Raw genomic sequence first — 6,681 nt, forward strand, 5'->3', positions numbered from 1 at the left:
ATTTTCTACATGTAATGTAATATGTAAGTATTAGGACACGTCATGAAAAGGGAATGATACACAATTAATGTAATTATTCATGGTGCATTGCTGATTTGTTCTTATGGACACATACCACTAATACTGTGTATTCAAAGTGGTATGTGGTAGTAATTTGAGGCATAATAGCTCCAACATACAGTGTTTTGTTTTAAGTTGTATGAAAATAGTCATAATCATGAAGCTTTTACATCAACATTACAGTAGGTCAGTAAGTCCAATACAACAGATCTGCCACAAGTTCAACATTTAGGAAGAGTATAATGTTCAGCTTTTGTTTTTTGTTTTACTGTTTTACTTTTACTCAAGTAAGAGTACCAAAACCTCAATGGAATAATAATCTTAGTTAAAGGGATAGTTTGGATATTTTAAAGTGGGGTTGTATGAGGCACCTATCCGTAGTCAGTGCTGGTCTGCCACTGCCTCGCTCGGTTTGTTTGGCTGTGTTTCTGTGAGACTTCATATGGTTAGCTCAGATCCAAACTAATGTGTTAGTTCACTGATTGAGGCAGCGGTAGCATGGCCAACTCCTGCGTTCTGGGAGGTAAAATGAATGTTTTTTTCAATGGAGTCTGGTGGCTTTGAAGCAAGCGAAGAAAGAGGAAGAGAAGACAGGTTCAGTTCTTGTCTGAAAGAGCTGTCTGATGGCAAAGTAATGTGATGAAAATATTCTGAAGACAGCATACAATAGATTTTCTGTTTATTGGGGAGGAGTGGGGTTTTTTAGGTGGCTAAAATACATTTTCCAGCCAACTCCGTCCACAGCAGTACATCACTTAATATCTGTACCAGGACTCCTGGCTGCTTCTCCAAACTGTATTTCCGTTGTGGGTGACACGCTAACTATGGATATGTACCTCCAAAGTGATTTGACCTATCACTTTGAGTAAAAGCAAGTAAAAGTACTCATTATGCAAAATTTGTCCCATTCAAACTGTTGCCTTTATAATATATCCATTGTTAGGATTTTATTCCTGATTCATTACTGTTCGAGCAGCATCTGAATGTCGTCAAGGTGCAGCTAATTTAAACAACTCTATACTGTTTTGTAGTTTAACTATGTAAGCATGAATATTTTATAAACAGATTATATGTTTTACTCATAAAATCTTTATCAAAAAGTAACTAATTGCTGTCACATTAATGTAGTGAAGGGAAAAGTACAAAATGTTCCTCAGCAATGTGGTGAAGTAGAAGTGTGAAGTAGCATAAAATGGAAATACTTAAGTAAAGAACAAGTACAGTACCTCAGTTTTGTACTTAAGTACTTAAGTACAGCCCTTATAAAAATAGTCACACCCCAACAGTGACTATAGGTTTATTATTTAGGTTGTAGCGAGTGGTGATGCTGCGCTGGACTGCATTATATTGAAATGGGCTGTTGTTCAGCTCACCTCCTACTTTTAAATGCCAAAACATCAGAAACACTTGTCAGTATAATGCAGTCCAGTTCAGCACCAAACCATAATATTCAATATTATTAAACATATAGTTCGACTAACACTGTTGATCAAACCTGAACATTATTGTCTTGGTGAAGATGAAATTTATGGCTGAGCCGTTGTATTGGATTACATCAGACTTTACAAAGGTGACCAATAAAGTGATCATTAAGTGGGTGTTGTAGGGTTTAGCAGACAATGCGGTAACGTACCAATTTTTACAGATATAGTTAACTTAGACGGAATGCGGAAGCATCTTCGGGACAGAAAATAGATCCTGGTTCCACTGGGGCTCGAACCCAGGACCTTCTGCGTGTAAAGCAGACGTGATAACCGCTACACTATGGAACCAGATGAGCTTTGTACCAAATAAAATCGGTAAAATCCGCTCTGGTATCCTGTTTATGACAGCATCGGCAGTCCGTATTTGTCCGGAGATTGGCTCTCTGCTCCGTGGCCGCAGGCTGCCGTGTAGCGAAACTAAATATCGGCCTGGAGTCACCTCGCCTGGACACTAACAAAGACACTAACGTTACCCTCATGGGACGTCTTGCTGCTGCGGCCGGTCACACGGTGCTGGAGCGAAATGACACCCAGCGACTGAGCTGCCATCTATGAAGTAATCACGCTGGGAGAGTCGCCCACGTTTGTCCGCGGTCCCAGCCTGCAGCCTGCACGCACCCAGACCGACACGGTGAGCACTGAGGATTAGCTTTTGCGCGTTTAAAAAGCTGACTTGGCCAAGCATGGATCAAGAGTGTGCATTTCTAAACTTAACAGTCAAAACTTGTGTTTCCCATGAAACAGAACATGGGTCTGATGCGTCTTACCTGCTCAGGTTACCTATTGTTAATATGACAGTGTCATTGTCAAATAGACAGCTGACACCAAGTCACCTCAGAGCTGTCTGACAGTGAGGCATCACACACTAGAAATTAAAGTTTAGGGTAATGGTTAATGGAGATGATATTTTATCATATTAAAAAACAAATCACACACAGTGATATATGCCAACGGTGGTGACGGACTGTGTACACTGCAAATTTAGTCAAACAAAGCTAAATGTTTTGTTTATGTTTAATATTTTACTGCTGACACACAGCCAACCTCTAAGGTTTAAACATTAAACATCACTGGGTGTGTGAGACATGCAAGTCATACAAAATAACACTTTAGAGAGTAACAACATGACTATAGTATAGAGTTTCTTTATTTCTGAAGGTGATCAACAGTTGTAAGGTCCTTTGTCATATGTCAGTTAAGTTGTTAGTCTAGGTCAGTAGTTCGACTTAGAAATAAAGGCCACAAACTGACAAGTTAATGCATTTGACCTATTCACAGATCTGCACCTGGAGCACTATCTCCTCATACAGATTGTTGTTTTCAAATTGCTGCATCACGTTCGTGTTGTGCACGTTCGCTCGTCTCGCTCGTTTTTCAGAGCGTTCCCTTGCTGTGATTCTATCAGCTATCTATCTGCCAGTGCTTCTGCTGTGGTCTCTGCATCAAATGCAAATGGATCCGAGTTCAAAACGGAACTTCTAAGACTCACAGGCATAATTCTCCTGCTAACTTCTGCTTTGTGATACTCAGACTGCGTGTGTTAGTGTGTGTGTGTGTGTGTGTTTCTCTAAAGTTGTGGGGTGTGTGTGTGTCTGAGGAGCCTTAAAGTGAGCATCAATCGAACAACTTTCCAGGCTCAAAGTCTCTCTAAAGCTCCGTCTCTCCATAGTTTACTGGTGTGGGGTCTGAAACCAGTGACAGCCTTCTCTGTCGCACAAAGAGGTTCCTCTCCTTCCTCTCTTTAAATGGTCTGCCCTCAGCATTGTCCTTCCATTTTTAGCCATTTTGACTGGAGCTCTCAGCTTCCTCAGGCGCCAGCGAGGGAAGGGCAGTAAGGCTGAATTTGGAAAACGTGGGGATGACAGCTGCATCTGTTTATCATGTGGGGTACAATAGCACACCTTGAGAGGCAGCGCTTGTATTCTCACTGATCCTGGCTCCATCACAGCGGGCCAGAGTTAATAGAGGAGGCAGATTCATATGTGTGCCAGATCAAAATTCAAGACGTGCTAGATCTATTTCACAGGCTCTGAATTTGACTCCAATGAGGTGCATGTCAAACCAGAAAGCAATAACAATCATTCACTGGGATCAAATATCATATTTGTAAAGTAAATAGTTCAAATTAACAATGAACAGCTAAGTAAACATGAAATATCCACGTATGGCTGCATCTAACTGTTATTTTCATTAGCAATTAATCTGACAAGTATTTTTTTGCTTAATCATCTGGTCTATAAAATATCAGAAATTGTGACATATTCCCATCAAACCTCCCCAGCTTGATAACTGACTTAAAGGATTATTTGATCATAAAAATTGGTGCTGTTTGATTTGCTGTCAATTAACTAATCAATTAATTGGCTAATTGTTTAAGCTCCGGGTTTCCAGAAGCCCCATTTCAGTTATTTCTTACAATTTTATATCGAATTGACTATAAAATATATTCTAATCTCTATAGGCGCTTCACCTTCCTCCCATCAGGGCTCCATGGAGGTTTTCCTGTAAACAAAGTTATCTTTACATTCAGTGTTTCTCAACAAAAACAAGTTGTGTGAGTGTCCTTGAGCTGTAACAAACATGTTGAATGTGTTTCCTTCCTCATAAAACATTTGAAAATAGTTGGAATATTTTCAACCTTCGCCAGCTGTCAATCAGGATGTGAAAGGTTCTCTGAGTTTTTTTAATTATTTGTTTCTTTTCATTTTCTTTATTATGAATAGGTCCCTATTTTGTTCATCACATTCTCCAAAGTGAGCGTGGAAACACAAGGCTTAGCACATTTAAATGGCTGTCTTTTGGAAATTATAGGCTTAAATCACCCGAAACTACAGGATCGCAGTCAGATTTGTCCATTTTCCAGTCATAAATGTCTAATGTGTTTGAATTAATCATGGCTGCTCTGAATAATCTGACCTTTAATTGGGAGTTTTTACTCACACTACAAGATGCGGCGTGCCCGCTGTGAGTGGTGTACAGTGGGACTTTGAGCTGTGCCGCGTGTTCCCAGTTTAACAGGTCACACCATTTGCTGTTACACGCCTGTGGTCGTTTTTGATGGCCCTCTCCTGGCACACACTTGTGATTCCAATAACTGTAGACCCTGCTGAGAGGCTGGCCTGCGGAGCCTCTGTAGACTATCTCAGTCGACACAGACAGCACATGCCATCTTTATCAGTGGCATCTACAGCATCCACCTCCGGAGTATCCATCCTGCTCTTACTGGTCCCGTCCGTCGCTTCTTCCTACAACTTCAGAGCAATCACTCGCATTTCTGTTTCAGACAGTAGCACAACATCTGGCATAAAGAGTCAGTCTACTAGGATTGCAAAAGCAGTTTATAAATTAGTCCTAGTGGTGGTTGGCCATGCAGGTAATTATAGTTTAATGTGCCGGTGCTTTCAAATACTCACCTCTGAAACTTCTGACCCCCAAATAGAATCAGGGTGAATACAGTTGCATTCATGCTGCTAAAAATGTTTGGAAATTACATTTGAAAAACTCAGCTGCAGTGTCCCAGTTACTCAGGATAATCCACAGACCTCACTGTCAACAGTTTCCACAGGGTCTGTGTCTTCAGTAGAAAGTACAGAAAACTGCTCACAGAGAGGTCTGATCATCCAGGGTAACCAGGGCACTGTTTCTGGATAGACGTGTTGCTTTTTCATGATATTTTCCCATTAATTAAATTCACCTGATTGTACTGGAGTAGCAGAAGCAGATTTTGCAAAACCTGAGCACATAAAATCAGAACTGTTCACTATGCAGATTGCACAGAAAGCACATATACCACTTGGAGTGAATGTATACAGTGTTTGGGGTTAAAGTAGAACATTTTTCAAACCTTGGCAAAGAACTCCACTACAAGTGTTTGTTTTTGCCACTCAGGTTTTTATTCAAAGTGTCTGACAACATTACAGAAAGGATCCCTACAGAGATAGACCTGTAAGATCATTTTTGTTTAACCAGAAACACTGATTTTATCACGCTTTTCAAAGGCACCAGACTTCATTGACAAAAACAGTAATTTTACATCACAGAATATGAGAGCAGCTGGACTGCCATTGCCTTGATCAGTTAGTTTGCTTGTGTTATTGTGCATTACTCAAACATTGTCCTGCATCTGAACTAACATTTTAAATCACCAAAGTCACACAATAACACAAAGTAACAGATTGAAGCAGTGGTAGACCAGCAACTCTCTTGATCTACGACATAAAATTACTGTTTTTGTCAATGAAGTCTGGTGGGTTTGAATAGTGCGCTAAAACAGTTGTTTCTTGTTAAACAAAAACAAACACTTATAGTAGACCTACCTTGATCTAGCACAGTTGCACCAAAGGATTACATTATAGCCATTTCAACCTGTTTGCTGCCTGTTCTTGGCTGCCAGTAGAGGAGGTCCACTGGACCAACTGAAAAGGTTTTGTACCTTCCAGTCATTTCAAACTCAAAATATGTAAAAGTAGGCCCTGGATTTTAAATACCTGAGTTATCCTTTAAATGACCTTACAAGCTCAGCGACTGTGATGGCGTCTGTAAAATGGACGGCTTGTACAGGTCATCCTGAATGGCTTCGACACCACTGTTGTCTGCAGCGGCCTTTAGCTTGCTGTGGTGCCTCTGACAGTGTTGCTTTGTCAGAACAATAGGTTTTGAACTAAAAGCTATTGTCTGTTGAGGCACAGGGAGCATGACTGAACCTTAACAGTGCAGATGAGCTTCAAATGGCGAGTGAGAACATGCGCTCTGTGTCATAAACTTGTTGCTATGAAACATGGCCTACCTGAGGTCATTGCCTGATTCCTCCTCAGTGTATTGTCACATCCCACCGGTTAAGTCTTGATCCTTTAACGGGGCCTTTAACTCACTAACAGCAGCCCTGATTTGTTCACTGACTTAAGCTACTTTTACAAGCCTCTAACAAGTTGCCAAGATAACGTGACCTCAAGTGTCTGGGCCAGGTATCTCCGTAAGAGGTCTGGGTGTAATTACAGCAAAAGAATTAAACAAAGACAGCCAGCTTTGCATGCATCTGATGATTTTAAAACTTGTTTGTGCTTTCCTCATCAGAACATCATTGGTCTCGTTTAGTTCGTCTGCACCATGTTGTCAAGAGAACAAGTGATGGCTGTTT

At 40.7% G+C, this 6,681-nt stretch overlaps 1 non-coding gene across 1 annotated transcript; it reads right to left on the minus strand.

Moving 5' to 3' along the window:
- Positions 1-1,759: 1,759 nt before the first annotated feature.
- On the minus strand, positions 1,760-1,832 carry trnav-uac (transfer RNA valine (anticodon UAC)). Its single transcript has one exon. It is a non-coding gene; the product is annotated as a tRNA-Val (tRNA).
- Positions 1,833-6,681: the final 4,849 nt, after the last annotated feature.

The sequence above is a fragment of the Pempheris klunzingeri genome, chromosome 9, assembly GCF_042242105.1.
Source record: "Pempheris klunzingeri isolate RE-2024b chromosome 9, fPemKlu1.hap1, whole genome shotgun sequence".
NCBI lineage: Eukaryota > Metazoa > Chordata > Actinopteri > Acropomatiformes > Pempheridae > Pempheris > Pempheris klunzingeri.